Raw genomic sequence first — 17,512 nt, 5'->3', positions numbered from 1 at the left:
TACATTTATTTTGGCTTTTTCTACTTAAAATTCCTATCAGTTCAATGAAAGTCAATAGGGGAATTAAATTCCACCAATCCAATTTTAGTAAGTCTCCCTCTTACCTCTCCCCAAATGCTGACGGGTGAGATATCAGATTGATAGATATGTCAAACACCGATCATAACAGAGTTTTGTTCCTTTTTTTTTCTTCCTGCCAAATGCAATTCTTAAATACAGAGTCTTGTACAGTTGTTATAGGTACCGTGGAAAGGTCTAAATACCACTAGTCAAATATTTGGGAACTTAATGTTAATGCACACAAATAATTTGGTGAACAACAGGTGAAAATGTTTTGTCACTTCACAAGGGAATGCTGGATTTGAATGTATGGAACAAAATATGTACCGATTTCCTGTAGTAATTACTTTCAAGACCAATGCTGTCACAATTTACTTTTCCTCAGATACAGATGGATCTGAGTTGACACCTCTATTCTATCATATTTTTAAAAAGCAAAAACAAAAACGGCATTTTGACGTCATTTTTAGGTCTCGCCTGGCGACCGCAGCATGAAGGGGGGCTTGGGGGGCAGCCGAGCCGCGAGGTCTGCCCCCCGGGCAGATTTGGGAGGGGGAAGGGGGGAGAACAAGCGAGCGGCCATTTTGCCGCGTTGGGCTGGCTAGGGATAGCCCAAAAGCCGCCCAAAAGGAGCCCAAAAGCCCAAAGTATAAATAGTTTTCCCGAATGTTCCCAGCCACCATTTTAGATACTGAGACCTGGTGGCTGGGAACGTGTTTAGTCAGGAGTTTTTTGTCTCTCAGGTATTTTTATGGATATAGTTATTTCTTCGGTTTTCGCTAGTTTTAGGGGGCTTGGAGAGGGGCGAGGCCTCGAGGCACTACACGGCTGGGTGAGGAGGGGCCCGGCGTGGCGGCGGCGGCCGTCGCCTGCGCGCCGCCATGGAAGTTTGCGCATTCCCAGGTAGGCTTGTGGCAGGCGGTGTGGGACACTAAACGATGCAGGGAGGGCGGACGAGGCGCGCTGCCAGCGGCGCCTCGCAGTCATTAGGAATGGAATCGGCGGGGAGGGCGGCATATTGGTTAGGATCCGAGGGACGTTTTTTGTAATTATTGTTTGATGGAATTGAAATGACAACGCATGGTATGTAATGGGAGCATGAGATCCAAAGGACGTTTTTGTAATTATTGTTTTATGATAGGATTGACATGACCACACATCGTAGGTACATGGAGCATGCACAAGGCAGTTGTAGGCTAATGCACGTCATGCATAGTACTTCTCAGACACTGCCGGCTGAGGCGCGTGTGTCCAGGAATAAAGCGGGAAGAGTCAAACATTGATTACAGTCACTTCATGGCAATTGTACTGGCATCTTTATTAAAAATTAAACAGCAGCAATTGCTTTCTATGTTTTATGCCAGAGATGGAGAGTCTAGATGAAAGCACGCATGGTGTGCCTGCATTTTTCCGCGTTGGTGTCTTTTACTACGCATTTATCAATCGCAGTTAGAAAATGGAGGTGTTGTAACTGAAGGGAGGGGGAGGGACAGCTCCTCTAGTGACAGTTACATCTCAGTTCCGTCTCAGTTTATAGCAGCAGAAGCACTCTTTCATTTACCTGCCTCCTGGGGGCCGGGGTTAAAGGGGGTTAATAGGGAGAGGGTGCGAGGAGGTCGGGGGAAAAAAGGGGGACGGTGAGGGGGGGGGCACGCGGTTCAGGGTCCCAGTACACCAGCAGTACCTTTTCTTTGGCAGGGGGGCGGCCGGCGTGGGGCTCCAGACTTGGTATGGCTTGGGGCGGCCCGGCGGCACCAAGGAGAAGGGAGGGCTGTGCTTCCTGCAGCAGGCCCGGAGTACGCGAGGGTCTCGACGTGGCTGGTTACGAAGGCCCCAGGCGGGCTCGCCAGTCCCTCCACCCACAGGGCCTCCAGCGGCTTGGGGAGTATGAAGGCCCCAGGCGGGCTCGGCAGTCCCTCACACCCACAAGGCCCTCAGCGGCTTGGGGAGCGTCAGCAGCCATGGAGCAACAGCAAATTGCGTTTACCAATCAAAGCAGCGGGGACATGGTGGGGGCTTCGCCTCTTGTATAAGACAATGCAGGGGACATCTACAATGGTGGTATGCTCGCGTGCAAGCTTTACATGCCTTGGGGCCAAGGATATTACATTCATTGTCATGTGCTTTTCCTTATACACGATTACAATGCAGATGCCATTGGGGGTTACAATGGTGGAATGCTCGCGTGCAAGCTTCACATGCCTGGAGGCCAAGGATATTTATTTCATTGTCACATGCTTTTCCTTATACACGCTTTTGCACACTTGTACTATGTCTAGCATAGGAGTTCGTCATTACCACATCAGGCTTTCGGGGAACCTCAACGTATTCGGTCTGTAGGGTAAGATAGATGGGCAACCAGCGACAATCAGTCTACCGGAAGGATTGGGGGGTCCTTACGCGGGCAGCTAGGGTAAACATAAGCGCTCTTAGATAGAACGGGGTGGTGGTGTTAGCTGAGACATTATTTTGTATAGTTGTTGGAATACTGGAGGAGGCCTGTGGTCATGCAAAGCTATGGGCGAATGTTGACCTACATTGGACAGGAGGTTGTGGTATATTTAGTTTCCGACACATTAGTTCCAATATATACGAGAATAAGCTATCGCGATATTTACTCACGGAGGACGCGGCGTTATGGTTAAGTTTTCCTTTTTCGACAAGCGGCGTTTAAGGGACAGAAAAAGGGGCTTTTTGGGGATCATGAGTACCCCTGAGTGGGTAGCGGTGGGTAGGTTGTTATACCAAGGTTGTGGCTCGCAAGGTCGGGCAGGAGTGTGTTTAATCGCCGGGGTGAGGTTGGGTCATGCAGTCGAGTAAGAGTCTTTATTGCGGGTGGGAATGGAGACATTAGACGGGGTAAAAGGCAACAGTAATTCTATGCCTTTAAGGTGGTCCAGAGTTGTCGCAGAGAAGTTGGGGATATTGGGGGCTATTAGCACGTGCCCGTGGTGTTAGAGGTAACGTCAGACATGGGACTCCATACCATTATGGCCGACACGTTTGCCGTGCAGTTGGGTCGCGTAATCGCAGGAGCTACCATAGCGTAGCTGCACCGCACCAGCGAAGCACTCGACTGTTGAAGCGAGTTCGTGAGAGGAGGACTGATGTAGGCAACCATGCGTCTGTAAGTTCTCTACCGTGGCTGGGGGTTTTTGTTGGGTTGTACAGTGATATGCACGGAACTCAGTCATTATTTTAGTTTGTCACGTTATGTTTCCTTGCGAGGTTGCACGGGCAAGGTACAGGGGATGTAAGTACAGTGGGTTTCCTTCATGGGGGCGCTAAGGTCTCATAACACGATAGAATATAGGTACTGTTGAGGCATGTGTTCAATTTTAGTTCTGATCAAAGAGAGGCGGAAGGTAAGAGATACGGAGTGGTGCGTGATTACACAGCAGTAGGGGGCGAAGTAAATTTCATGTGGTTGCGGCGTCGGACTTTGGTTCCTTTTTAGGAACAGACGTTTGGGTCTTAGTGGCCGGTCGCGTTGGTGAGTAATGAGGAAACATGGAGGTTAGAGGAGTGTGCATGTCGCCTAGTAGTATGGTGCGGCACCGCGGATTGGACAGCCGTATGGGACCTGGGTTACGTTTGACTCCACGAATCTGCGAGGGTGTAGTGGTGTTCGGACACGCGGGACACGTTGGGTGTGGAATCTGCGAGGGTGTAGTGGTGTTCGGACACGCGGGACACGTTGGGTGTGGAATAGGTGCAGGGACATTATGAATATGCGCTTGGGGGCATTCCGTGTGGGGTGGGCAGACGATACATATACATGTTCTTAGGAGATTGGTCGTAAATATGTTCTGGTTGGTGCCTGTGTGATTTTACAATGGATTCATGGTGCAACACTTGTCCTGGAGAGGGGGTCGGGATAATGATGTGTGAGAACAAACGTCGACGCTATGACACTCTTCCATGGATAAGACTACTGAGCATGGTATTGGGATTAGGTATATAAGGGAAGAATAATGTTATATGGCGAATGGCACATATTGACCAGATGGTGTGTGGAAAAGGGTCAAACAACACCGCTCAAAACAATACTGCACATGGTAAACCTGAGTAGCTGAATATGTGAGTCGCCAGACATGCATGAATTATGGCTTAACATTGGGGTTGTACGTAAGATAGGCTCTTAGGTGGCTTATGAACATTGCGACAATGTGGTTGGATAATAATCCCTGGAGCGTTATGGAAGGTTGTTCAATGTGGTGACACAGTTGAAGGTAAAAGTAACTTTGGAATAATTCCCCAAGGACCACTTGTTATTATATTCTTTGACTGGGCCCAGTTCCTGGGGAATATTGTTTTGCCAAATGTAAGTTCATTAGGTAGGGGGACACGTCATTGCCGAGGGGCTGCGCGGGTTCCTGCACGGGGTAGAAGGTTTCGGGGGTTCCAGCAATTGTTTTAGGGAACGAACGGGTCACTGGGGAGTTTCAGCCCCACCTGGATGACTCTTTTTCGGGGCGGGGCCCCGGATTCCACGAACTGCCAGGTGGACTGGACAGGTTTCAGGAGATCACGGAGGTCCTTGGGGTGCCATGGGCGCCGGATAAGGCAGTGGGGCCACGCACGGCGCTGTCACCTTTGTGTAAGGAGCTGATCTCGTTGTTGCTGGAGGCACGGTTGCCGGCAAGCGAGCAGCGGCGGATGTTGAGGCGGCTCGAGGTGATGGAGCCTAACCGCAAAGTGGCAGTGTGGGGAAATTCAGAAAGACAAGTGGGGCCAGGCACGGCGCTGTCAATTTTGGGAAGGAGCTGGGCTCGGTGTTGCTGGGCACACGTTTGCCGGCGGACAAGCAGCGGCGGATGTGGAGGCTGCTAGGGGTGAGGGAAGCAAGGAACACGGTGCCAGTGTGGAATTTCGAATGACAAGTGGGGCCAGGCACGGCGCTGTCACTTTTGGATTGGAGCTGTTCTCGGTGCTTACTGGAGGTGATGGAGGCAAGGCACAAAGTGCCAGTATGGAATGTAAAAAGACAGTGGGGACGGCATGGCACGGTCAAATTTGGGTATGGAGCGTGACTTGGTGTTGCGGGAGACACGGTTACGGGCAGACAGGCGGTGGCGGATGTTGAGGCGTCTCGAGGGGATGGAGGCAAGGTACGAGGTGCCAATGTTGGAACGTCAAAAGACAGTGGGGCCAGGCACGGCGCTGTCACTTCTGGGTATTGAGCTGGTGTTGACTGGAATCACGGTTTCCGGCAGGCAAGCAGCGGCAGGGGTTGAGGCGGCTCGAGGTGATGAGGCATGGCATAAAGTGCCAGTGTTGGAAATTCAAAGACAGTGGGGCCGGCATGGGCGGTCAATATTTGCGGTGGTTGGACGCGGGTTTTGCTGGAGGCCTGGGTGCCGGCAGACAAGCAGCGGCGGATATCGGGGCTGATAGAGTTTCTAGTGGCATTAGCACATGGGGGTAGTGTCGGAAATTCATGTGCTGGGGGGACACCGCGTTTTTTGCGGGCAGGGTGGTACGTGTCGGGGAGGTTTGCGGGGTGGAAGCTTTAGGTAAGGGCGGGGGGAGGATGGCAGTGGTGGGGCACTTTCCGGCTTTGGAGTTGTGGGGCGGAGGAAGCGTATGGCCGGTGGTGCGGCCGGGGGGACATTACGCGTCGGTGGCGATGATCCGCAGCGGTATTCGGCGTTATGTGCGCAGCGAATTTCTTTTGAACGCGCAAGGGAAGTTGAGGGGGTATAGTTGTCGACAATGGTTGCTCGTGCAGGTCGGAAAGGGTTTCCTAGCCCGGGACGTCTTGATTTGGATGGCGGAGCTTTCGTTTGTAAAGAGAGCCAAGTGGCAAGCCGGGATAGCTTACTTGGTGGTAAGCTGAGTCTCAATCCTGAATGGTTTCAGGTTGCATTGGTCAGGGAGGCCCGTTATTGGGGGGTGCGAGTGAGTGGGGGACAGGCGGTTGGCGTTTTAAGGTTGCATCAAAAAAGGGGGGTGGGGGGGGGCAGGAAAAGGGGGAGGCGGTGTAAGCACCTAACCTCCGCCTTTCCCTGGGTGGCGGAGTTGTTTTTGATGTTGGCCAAGTTTGGCTGGATTTCGGTACTTTCTCGTGAAGTTTGGGGAGTTGGGAAACGGGAGCGGGGAAAGCGTAACCAGTTTGGGAGTTGACATTAGAGGGTAGTTAGTTACAGTTGCAAGAAGGCAAATAGGACTGTAGGTCTTGGGAGGTTTTGGAGTTAGGAGGTAGGGGATAAAACTGGATAGTATTATGATGTAATGGAGTTATATGTTTGTATATTGCAGGGTGGGGGATTTTATCATGTGGGGATCGTAGGGGTGGGGGGAGTAAAACAAAAGGGGTCAGGTAACTCGATGTTTAGAGAGGTTTCAGTTTTGTAAGGCAGTTTGCCAGTTTAATAAATGTGATGTGCACCTGTTTCAATAAAGCGGCCTTTTACACACACAAAATGGTAGTCGGTGTGCTTGCCCCCCTTCTTCCCTCCCAAGGGGGGTTTGGGGGGCAGCCGAGCCGCGAGGTCTGCCCCCCGGGCAGATTTGGGAGGGGGAAGGGGGGAGAACAAGCGAGCGGCCATTTTGCCGCGTTGGGCTGGCTAGGGATAGCCCAAAAGCCGCCCAAAAGGAGCCCAAAAGCCCAAAGTATAAATAGTTTTCCCGAATGTTCCCAGCCACCATTTTAGATACTGAGACCTGGTGGCTGGGAACGTGTTTAGTCAGGAGTTTTTTGTCCCCGCCCACCCTCCCTAGGTTTCTAGGCTTGTGCTTTTGGTTGTGCTGAGAAAGTCAGGACAGGAAGGGTTTTTGTGTCAGGTGGCTGGGTTGGGACAGGTGCACAGGGGGTGTTTATATGTAAGTTGTCGCTTGGAACAGGTGCTGGCGGAGTTGTTTTTGATGTTGGCCAAGTTTGGCTGGATTTCGGTACTTTCTCGTGAAGTTTGGGGAGTTGGGAAACGGGAGCGGGGAAAGCGTAACCAGTTTGGGAGTTGACATTAGAGGGTAGTTAGTTACAGTTGCAAGAAGGCAAATAGGACTGTAGGTCTTGGGAGGTTTTGGAGTTAGGAGGTAGGGGATAAAACTGGATAGTATTATGATGTAATGGAGTTATATGTTTGTATATTGCAGGGTGGGGGATTTTATCATGTGGGGATTGTAGGGGTGGGGGGAGTAAAACAAAAGGGGTCAGGTAACTCGATGTTTAGAGAGGTTTCAGTTTTGTAAGGCAGTTTGCCAGTTTAATAAATGTGATGTGCACCTGTTTCAATAAAGCGGCTTTTTACACACACAAAATGGTAGTCGGTGTGCTTGCCCCCCTTCTTCCCTCCCAAAGTGCTGTCGCCAGCGAGATCTATTGTTACTGACTTGCTTCGGAAGGGAGACAGGAGATGTGCACACGCAGACCCGACTGCAGTTGTGAATGTGCCCGTGAACACGCACGTACAGACACGCGATGTGTACATCTCCTGTCCCCCTTCCGTCCTCGCAAGCCGCATGCAATTTCACTTTTGTTTTCTTAATGCGCAGGCGTGCTCAACTCGGGATGTCCTTAAGCCCTGTGAGCGACGTGCTTTTTTTTCTAACAGCCTGTCTATCCTATATACAAAAGACATAAACCAAATCATATTATGGCATATCACATAGTAAGTAACACACCTTCACCCTTATCAATATTAAACATATTAAACAACATTAGAATGTACAGAATGGTTTTCACGATGCATCGTAACAAGCACTGTGAATTGCGTTAGTTGTGCAAGGAGAGATGCGACAAGCAGTTACACGGTGTTTACCTTATGCCGCACAACGTGAGGAGCGAGCGTGATGCACCCTCCAGCAATTTACACAGCTCTTTCTCCTGCTCTGCTTCACCCGTCTGCACGTGCCCGCCTCTTCCACACCTCAGAGGCTGCTCGCAGAATGCAACCCGTGGAGCTTCGAGGAAACGAGAAGCAACAAGGTCACATCACAGGTTCAGCAACACAAGATGTAGATCCCTATGCCATGATCTCAGAGTCGACGGAGGCATGGTGGCGTCAGACAAGGAAAGAACAGGTAAATTAAATAAGCATTTGTCCAAAAGCTGTCTGAACGCAGCACAATGCAGTTTCTTGCACCAGGTCGTTGTCCAGTTATAATCATGGATGCAGCCAGACTAACTTGACTAGGTCACGCCCCTTCGCAATGTACGGTAGGCAGAAAAGGGTCCACAATGTAATTACTCACTGATGTTTACTCCACTGGACATCTATACACTCTATTAAGGTGTAGGATGTCGCCACACGAGTTCGCAGAGATAACTGGTTTCAAAATGTCACATGCATCTGACATACTGATAGGCTGTTGCAAAATTGTGCCTTTTTGATTTAATTGTTTTTTTTGTAATTAAATGCTTATTAGCGACTCTTACAGCGGCTTTTAAAGATAGCATTACCAACCGCATGAAGACTCTTTCAATCGAATTCAAACAAAACTAAGGTGCAAGTCATATTTGAGGTCATTCCGGAAACCTATTTACAATGCCGTTGAACCCCCGTGACGCTTCAAGGACAGCACAACTTGGGTCGTAGTTTTTTTCATAAATAACATCATAGCTGTGGAACTTCACTTTAAAACTCCCTGCTGAGAGTGCACGGGTCAATTTGTCTTGACGTGTAAGGTGTTCGATTAGAAACTCGCACATCGGAGATGCAGAGTTTGCAGCAGCTTCCTCCTAATAACGTAGCGCCCATTCAGAGATGTTTTTAAAAGTGCCTCCCAGGATCTGGAAATCTGTTCAGTACGGGCACTTGCAATAAAACTCCTAAACTTCAGGAGTTCCGGTTCTGATGGTTAAACAGAAACACTTCCGGCGTGACTGTACATATGCTCTGCAGGAGCGGTTGAAGCTAACTTTTATAAAGCAATTTCTCATTTCAAAAATAATGTTCTTTAATAAACGAGGGGACAGACGGGTAGAAAATAGTTCTGGGTACCAAAATAAAAGTGTCTCACTTCGTGAATTAGATAACTAAAGGTCTCGCATTTGCAAGAGTTTGAGTTATTGGCTTTGTAAATGACAATGCCTTTTATTTATGTGTTTTGAAAAGCTGCAAGCGGTGCGTAGACGCGCACTTTGTACTTCTAGTCCTTGCTTACGAGAAGGAAGGCTGGCAGTAAAAGAGGCGCAGTTATTGCAAGCCTTGCTTCTTGTAAGCAAGGACTATAAGTACAAAGTGTGCGCTCGCAGGTTTTCAAAACACACAAAAAAATGCATTGTCATTTGCAAAGCCAATAGCTCAAACTCTTGCAAATGCGAGACCTATTGCACTGCAAATGCTTGTTATTTTTGTCTGCGTTAAAGAAAATGCAACCATCCGTGATCACTTGGGGGGATGTCATAGTAACCCCCCTTGTGTGCGAGTGCCATGAATTAAACACCGCTGCCGCTGTAAAGTTCTCGCAGGAAAAAAAGAAGCATGTTACCCAGAGCAGGTAATTCATACACTGGGATCTTCAGTGTATGATTAGAAACAGTGCGATGACTAAATGCAAAGTAAACATGGTGGTCACGATGGGACAGTACATATTCCCTAATTAGCCTAGACTATACTCAAAAATGCAACCTTCGGGATACAAATTCATAAGATACATTTTAGGGAGAAACACACAATTGCCTTTGTTCCCAAATATGTCAACTACGCTTTCGATATACATTTTAATTCAATGGCCATTTAAATGCACATAGCTTAGGTTTAGAAAATAAGTGAGTTGTTCTAAGGAACAAGAATGGAACTTAGGCGTATTACACAACACCTCCATGCCAAAGCTACATTATGTAGAATGGTTATTACTATGTCTACATCAACCGTTCACTAGAAAAGACACTGAGCGCACTTGAAAAGACGCCATAATGAAAGAAGAGCAATGCCATGCGCTTGAGTACCCATCCCTAAAGGGTGGTCACAATCAGGATAGATGGCCATGGCAGTCGTAGGCATGCGCGGTGCCATTTGTTGTGCAAATGCACCATTTTCAAGACTCTGCCATAGTAAAACAATTGCAGAACGTTTCTCCAGCCTGCAGTGGTTCCCAAACTGTATGCTTCGTGGGCAGCACCCGTTGCTGGATTTAATTGCGCACCAGGGTGCCGCGACATACTAATTGGGAACCACTGCCTAGGGGAAAGCGATGGACTTTGGAGAGGTATAAAATTACTATTCCAACTTCAGTCTTCGCAACAGTAGGGAAAGCGTCGGACTTCAAAGTCCAGCGCTGCTTCCCCTATGGCAAGTCGCTGTAAAGTTTTTCGTGGTAAAGAAATGCAGTAGTAAAGATGGCTCATTGTAAAGGCAGTATGTGGTTTAGATTTCATTATAAATGCTGTTTCCCTAGGGAAAGTGCCTTCTAAAATGACATAAAGTCTTCATCCAGCACACCATTACTTTAGGAAGTGCTCTCTCCTAATTCATATTTTGAACTTTCTCTGAATGCATCTCCAAGGTGATGATTACCTATAAGAGGTACATAAATATTCATAAACTTACAAGTCTGGATATGCAGGTGGTCCCAATCAAGCGCTCAGATTACTCCAGCTGGAGCATCCGAGCGCTAGGATTGCTGCCCCATCAGCAACAAGGAGAAAGAGAAGCAGCGCAGGAAGCAAAGGACCTTTAAAAGAAGAGAAAAGAGGCGTGCCTATTTAAACTGGTGCCAGGTCACTGTGGAAAAAAGGAAGTTAGCTTTGTCTGAACAGCCAGGTTTTTAGATTTTTCCTGAAAATAGCCTCAGCACGTTCTAGTCTCAGATGCAAAGGAAGAGTGTTCTAGAACCTGGAGGCATAAACGCCAAAGGAACAGCCACCTATCAGGGCTTTATTAACCCTCCGTATCACCGGAAGTGCAGTAACCGAGGATCTGAGCTGATGGGCAGGTGAATAGGGTTTCACCAAGTCGAGCAAGTAGCGAGGCCCTCTGTGGTTGAAAATCTTGGGACATAACATTTGCAGACATAGAAATCATACAATACTACCAAAAGGTCTGCTTTTACAAGTACAATTCTCACAAATAAAATTCCCCTATCCTGAATATGCAAATCAAGATTTTCAGTCACTAATGTAAAGAATACTCCGGGAACCAGAAGTAGTGTTAAGTTATTTATTATGTAAAGAGACAACACACCATATGCATGTGTGCCTGGAAACAGAAGCCACGTCAACTGACTCAGTAACTGTTAGGTAAACTGTCATCCTAGAACACCCAGCTGTCAACATTACAGCTAATGTCATAACACTCGTGCGCAGGGAGAACAGCACGCGCAGGGCAGGGTAAGGGAAAGGGAGAAAGGGCTAAGACATAACACATCTCCTTCCCTAAAGGACAGAGAGTCAGAAACATACTACAAGCATTACTCTAATATAAACAAAGAGCTAATCACAAACAAAGTCTTTGTATGTGCTGGGTTTACCCAAAATACGGCCAAAGCTACTTGTGCTAGCCTTCGCTTCCACAGCGTCACTGACTGACCTATTCCCTGGGTCTGTCAAGGGGCTACCCCCTGAACTTAAGGAGCTTCTTGTCACTCTGGAATTAAGATTGCTCTCCACACCCACACACTCTGATTTATCTTGTTCATTCTCAGAAGTACTGATGTCACAAGTGTCCTGAGATGCTACAGAGGCATCCGTGCTAAGACTTCTGTATTCACCAATAGATTCAATGAACCCAAGGTCCTGTCCAACACTGGTATCGTAGTTCTCAAATGGTGTACCAGTGCAATTATCCTCACACTCTGAATCTTCTTCCTCAAGGTGTAACTATTTGAAGTTGTCTAAGTAAACCCCACTTCCCCCATCTTGCATGGGTATTTGTTCTCTAGTTTCCTGTTGACCTACTTCTGATCTGGAACAAACTGAAATTGCAGAGGCATGCCACACTCTTCCATCACTGAGTAAGGCAGAGTTACAAAAGACTTTCACAACTTCCAAAGGTGCAGTAAACCTATTCTCTTGACAATGTGTCCACTTTTCTTAATTCTCACTTTATCTCCTACTTTGATGCTGACCTCTTTGCAATTATTACGTTTGTCAAATTTTAACTTGCATGCTGCTAGTGCCTCTTTGATCCTTTTTCTAATTGTTTTCACTGACCATTCAGTTTTTCTGGCTGTCTTGAGCCATCCAATATTGTCTTTTGAAATGGGTGTTCTTCCTCTCATAATTTCTAATGGGCTCACCAACTTTTTCTCTCCCGAAGTAATTCTGTACCCCCAAACCATTTTGTTTACTTCCTTCCTCCAACATGTACCATTGTTGTTAGCTAATTGGATGGTTCCTTTTATTACCCTATTAAATCTTTCCACGGCACCATTTCCAGCCGGGTGGTAGACTGAAGTTGATTTGTGGGTGATGCCATTCCTTTTAATGAACTTTTTAAACACATCCGAAGTGAATTGACTTCCATTATCAGTTTCAAATCTTTATTTCGGTTAGAACAACCATAAAAGAACGAAATACAGTACAATAAATTCAACTTCCATCATAATCAAGCGGATGTTAATACATAGGTAAAAAAAGTTTAAAACATGAGTAGGCTATGGGCTCAATATAGAGTTATCTCTAAAGGGACACACAATTTTACCAGACATTTAAAGTTTGCCAAACACTATTTAAGTCCGTCCAACACTTTGGTACAAAAGCAAACATCGATGGGAGAGGAAATACAATATTAACATTTTTAGAATCATTACAATAAATATTATTAAAAGAAATACCAGGAACTATTATTTAATAGTGGTAAAAACATTGTAAAAGCTGTGCAATATTTCAAATCAAGACAGTTTATGAGGTATTACACCCGATACATATTAAAACTAAAGTATATTAATAATACTTCGGTAGGAAACCACCGCTCTACGCCTAATTACATTTAATCAATAACATTTTTAAGACCAGAATGTCTTATCCTTACATATCCAAATATTAGCTACTACATTTTTAAGCCATGTCTTTTTCGGACCATCGCCACAGCAAGGATTTCCATTATCACTTACAATTGTTTTAGGGATTCCTTCCCTAGTGAATACGCCATCCATGAATGTCACTAGGTCATTTGCTTCCACTTTTCGCATACTTTTATTTCTGGCCACTTAGAAAACTGATCTACTAATACCAGTATGTACACCTGTTCATCATGCCATTTCACGGGTCCCATTACATCCACTCCAATCCTTTCCCATTGCGTGTTTGGGCAATTCAATGGTCGAAGTGGGGGTCGAAGAGTAGTTTTTGTCTTATCTGAATTTTCACATTCAATGCAGTTTCTTACAGCTCTTTCTATTTCTATATCACAGCCAGGTCACCAATACCAACACTTTATTATTTGTTTGGTTTTGTTTATGCCCAAATGTCCCTCATGGCAAATTTTTATTATCCTCTCTCTTAAATTAATCAGTGGTATAACTTTACCTAGTCTTAAGATGAGGTTGTCCTCAACGGATAACTCATTTCTCAGTTCCCAAAATGGTCTTAATTCTTTCTCCTGACATTTCTTTCTAGGCCAGCTCTTTACTATGAGTTCACAAACCTCTTGTAATGTTTTATCATTTAGACACTCTTTTATCCAATCATCTTTCTGAATAGTTGGAAATTCCTCGCTGATACTTGCAACATAAAGTTCTTCTTCCTGTACATCTTTCTCCACATTTTGTAATGGCAACCTGCTTAGAAAATCTGCCACCACATTTTTAACTCCTGGCAAGTACTGTACTTCATAATTGTTTTCTAATAGTCTTATAGATAGGCGTGCCAACCTGGGTGATGCGTTGTACAAACCTTTTACAGTTAGCACCTTAGTTAGAGGTTTGTGATCACAATGCAGAATGATCTTTTTACCTCAAATGTACTGACGGAATTGTTCCATTCCCCACACACATGCCAGTGCTTCTCGTTCAATAACTGAGTATCTTTCCTCAGTCGCAGTTAATGAACGAGATGCGAATGCGATGGTGACTTCCTTATCAGTGCTTTCGATTTGCATGAGTACTGCTCCTATCCCTTTGCACTGGTATTAGTAGTGATTACACAATCCAGATTACCATCAAATCCTTGCAGGGGTGGAGCTTCACAAATTTCTTTTTTTAGTTTTTTAAAACTCTCCTCGCAACATTGTGTCCATTCGAATTTGTTTTTGTTTTTCAAAAGTGTTCTAATGTTGTATGTTTTTTCTGAAAAGTCTCTTACGAACTTGGAGTAGTACTCTACTAGCCCTAAAAATGCTCTAAGTTCTTCTTTCTTTACAGGTACCGGTGCATCCCTAATTGCCTTTATAAGTTGTTTCTTAGGTTTAATTCCTTCATGGGATATTTCATGGCCCAAGTAGGTTACGCAATTTTTACTGAATTTGCATTTTTTGTATTCTGCCGTCATACCGCGTTTTAAAAAATGTTTTAACACCTGTACCAGTCTGTTGTCATGGTCATTCTGATCTTTTCCCATCACCAAAATGTCATCCCTTAAAAATTTCTTGCATAAGTCTTTGAAATAACGCCGCAGCAGACGCTAACCCAAAAGGTACTCTTTTGAATCTGAAACACCCAAAAGGTGAGATAAAGGTGGTGAGGTGTCTACTTTCAGGATGCAATGGTACCTGATGGTATGCTGCGGCAAGATCAATTGTAGAGAACACACTTATATCTTTGGTGAGGGATAACATCTCACTAATTCTTGGTAGAGGGTACTGGTCTATGAGCATATTTTTAATAAGGTCTCTCAAGTCCATGCACAATCTCAATTTTCCATTTGGTCTCCTTGTGACAACCAAAGGCGCGACCCATCTTGCAGATTCCGTTGGTTCAATTATGTCTGCTTCCAGTAATTTGTTAATTTCTTCTCTAACCTCCTCCCTGAGTGTTAATGGTATGTGTCTGACCTTGTGTAAACAGGGCACAGCGTCCTCTTTTAGTTTAATTCTGTGTTGAAAGCCTTTCAACTTGCCAATATTTCCGTTAAATACATTAGGGAATCTGTCCATCAAGACACAACACTGTAAAGTGTCTTGTTGCATGACAAGAACAGGCTCTGAGCTGTTCGGGTTAAGTGTAATACCAAGCTTTCCCTGATCTTTCCATCCTAAAACAGATGGACCACTGGCTGCAACATATAACTTGCTGCTAGTTTCTCTTTCCTTAAATGCAAAAGTAAGTTTCCTGTAGCCCACAAGTTCAATTGGCTCGCCCGTAAAAGTTTTTAATGTTATGTCGGGTTTTTCCATTTTTCTTCCTAATATTCCTTGAAATTTATCTCTCCACACTTCATGGCTGACAATAGTGCATGGAGAACCAGAGTCTGCAATTATCTCAATCTCGACACCTCCTATTTCCACATTACATAAGGGTTTCTTTTTATTGCTTTTCTCATCATCCTGATTGTCAGTTTCCTCAGTCACATTTAGTACACACAAATTGTTATCTGATGAGTTTGTCTCTTCCTCTTCCTCATCCTCAACATACTTTACTTTAGCTTTACCACTTCTTCTGCAAACCTTTTGGAAATATCCAATAAGACCACACTGACCACATTTGTTATTTCTAGCTGGACAATTCCAGTCGTTTGCCAAGTGCTTGTTGCTACCACAACGATAACACCTTAACTCTCCGTATGTTTTCACATTTCCGCTGGGTCTAGGACTTTCCTTTGCTCCTATAATTTACAACCTTTTTTTAGTTCTGCTTACTTAGCTACTACATTAGTTTCCTTAATTTTTACTTTTGTTATCATTGATACCTCCTTAGCACATCGTCACATCAATTCAGCCTTTTTAATAATATCAATTACCTGTTGCAGAGGTTTCTCTCCCTTTGCCCAAAGAGCATTGTGTATGTTAGGATTTGCTGCACACATTACTATTTGGTCCCTTATAAGATCATCATGCATATTTTCAAACTTGCATGATAGTGCCAAGTTCTTTAGTGCAGCCACGTAGTCATCTATACTTTCATCCTTACCTTGTTTCCTCCTGTAAAATTTGTATCTATGATCTGCAACACATACTGTTGGTTTATAATAACAATCCAAATCTTCCATAGCATCATTATACACATTCCTCTCACCCCTATCATACACTTTCTTTGTAATGTTGTTGTATACCTTTAAACCTCCTGCACCCAGACAGTGTACTAATATTTTTTTCTTTTCTTCAGGTTTAATAGGTTCATCCTCTTTCTCAAATGTGGAAATGTAGTTACAAAAATACACTTTACACTCTTCCCATTTTATTGGTGGAGCACCTGCACATTTTAAAAATGGTTCTGGGGGCTGCAGATTGTAAATGTTATTAGATGCCATAGTCACTTGTTAACTCTCCAATGTTAACTTTTAATTAATTTTACTTTTGTAATCCTTCCTTTTTTTTTTTAGTTCCTTGTGTTTATATGCGCTGTTTTAACATGCCATTTAAAACATTTCATACAGCTGTCACAAGTCGTTATTTGTTTTTCTTTTATAGCGCACGTTAGTCAGAAGATGACGTTTACTTAAGTTAGACGATCGTTATTTACAAATGTTACAGCTTTCCAACAATGTTGCACGCACGTTTCCAGTGCGTGTGAATAAACTAGACCGTATAAATTTGAACTCCCGAAATGGCATCGAGTGCGTCAGCTTCACGTTACTTTTCGCGACTGCGCCACACACCTGAGGAGATTTCTCTCACAGCTTCCCAAATTCGTTCAATCCACAATTCAATCGCTTAGACTTGAATTACCTCACGTTTACGAGCAGGATCATGCAGCTTACTCGGTACAGCACTGTGCATACTACTCGCCGATGAGTTTTACAGCTTGCCTTCCACACGCCAAACCTGAGGAGATTTCTTAAACTCTCTCCGCTAACGGAACCACTTCCACCACCGAATCCTCTTCGATGATAACCTGGACTGTCAAGGCTCGCTTTGCGCAAAATCTTCTTAGAAAGTCTTTTCACAGCTGGCACACTCAGGTGAGCACTATTTCCGTTGTGATAAGTTACTTCATAAAATACTGCTGCTTCGTCTTTAAGTACATAGAGTATCTGCACACATCAGCAGTCTTTACATATAAAGTACATTTTTTACGATCATTCTGCTACACTTTTACGCTTCCGTATTTCCTACTTTCTTCTCATTACATTTTTTCAGCATCACCGCAATCCATCGAACTTTACCCCGCGTTGCCATTATGACGCATCCATTACAACGCAAGTTGTTACAACGACTTGCGCTGTAGGCGCTGGATTGTGGAATAGTTTAATTTTCTATTCCAACTCCAGCCCACGTAACAGTAGGGAAGGGGTTGGAATAGAAAATAAAACTATTCCTTTACCAAGAGCGCCCTGCAGCGCAAGTCGTTGTACCGACTTGCATTGTGATGGCAGCGTCGTAATGGCAGCGTGGGGTAAAGCCCGCGTTGTCATGGCTGTTTACCCTTTTAGGGTGGCAGATTGTGAGACTAACCTGGATTGGTGTCAACA

Source organism: Lissotriton helveticus, chromosome 4_2 (genome assembly GCF_964261635.1).
Source record: "Lissotriton helveticus chromosome 4_2, aLisHel1.1, whole genome shotgun sequence".
NCBI lineage: Eukaryota > Metazoa > Chordata > Amphibia > Caudata > Salamandridae > Lissotriton > Lissotriton helveticus.
Note: the sequence above shows the minus strand (reverse complement) of the source record.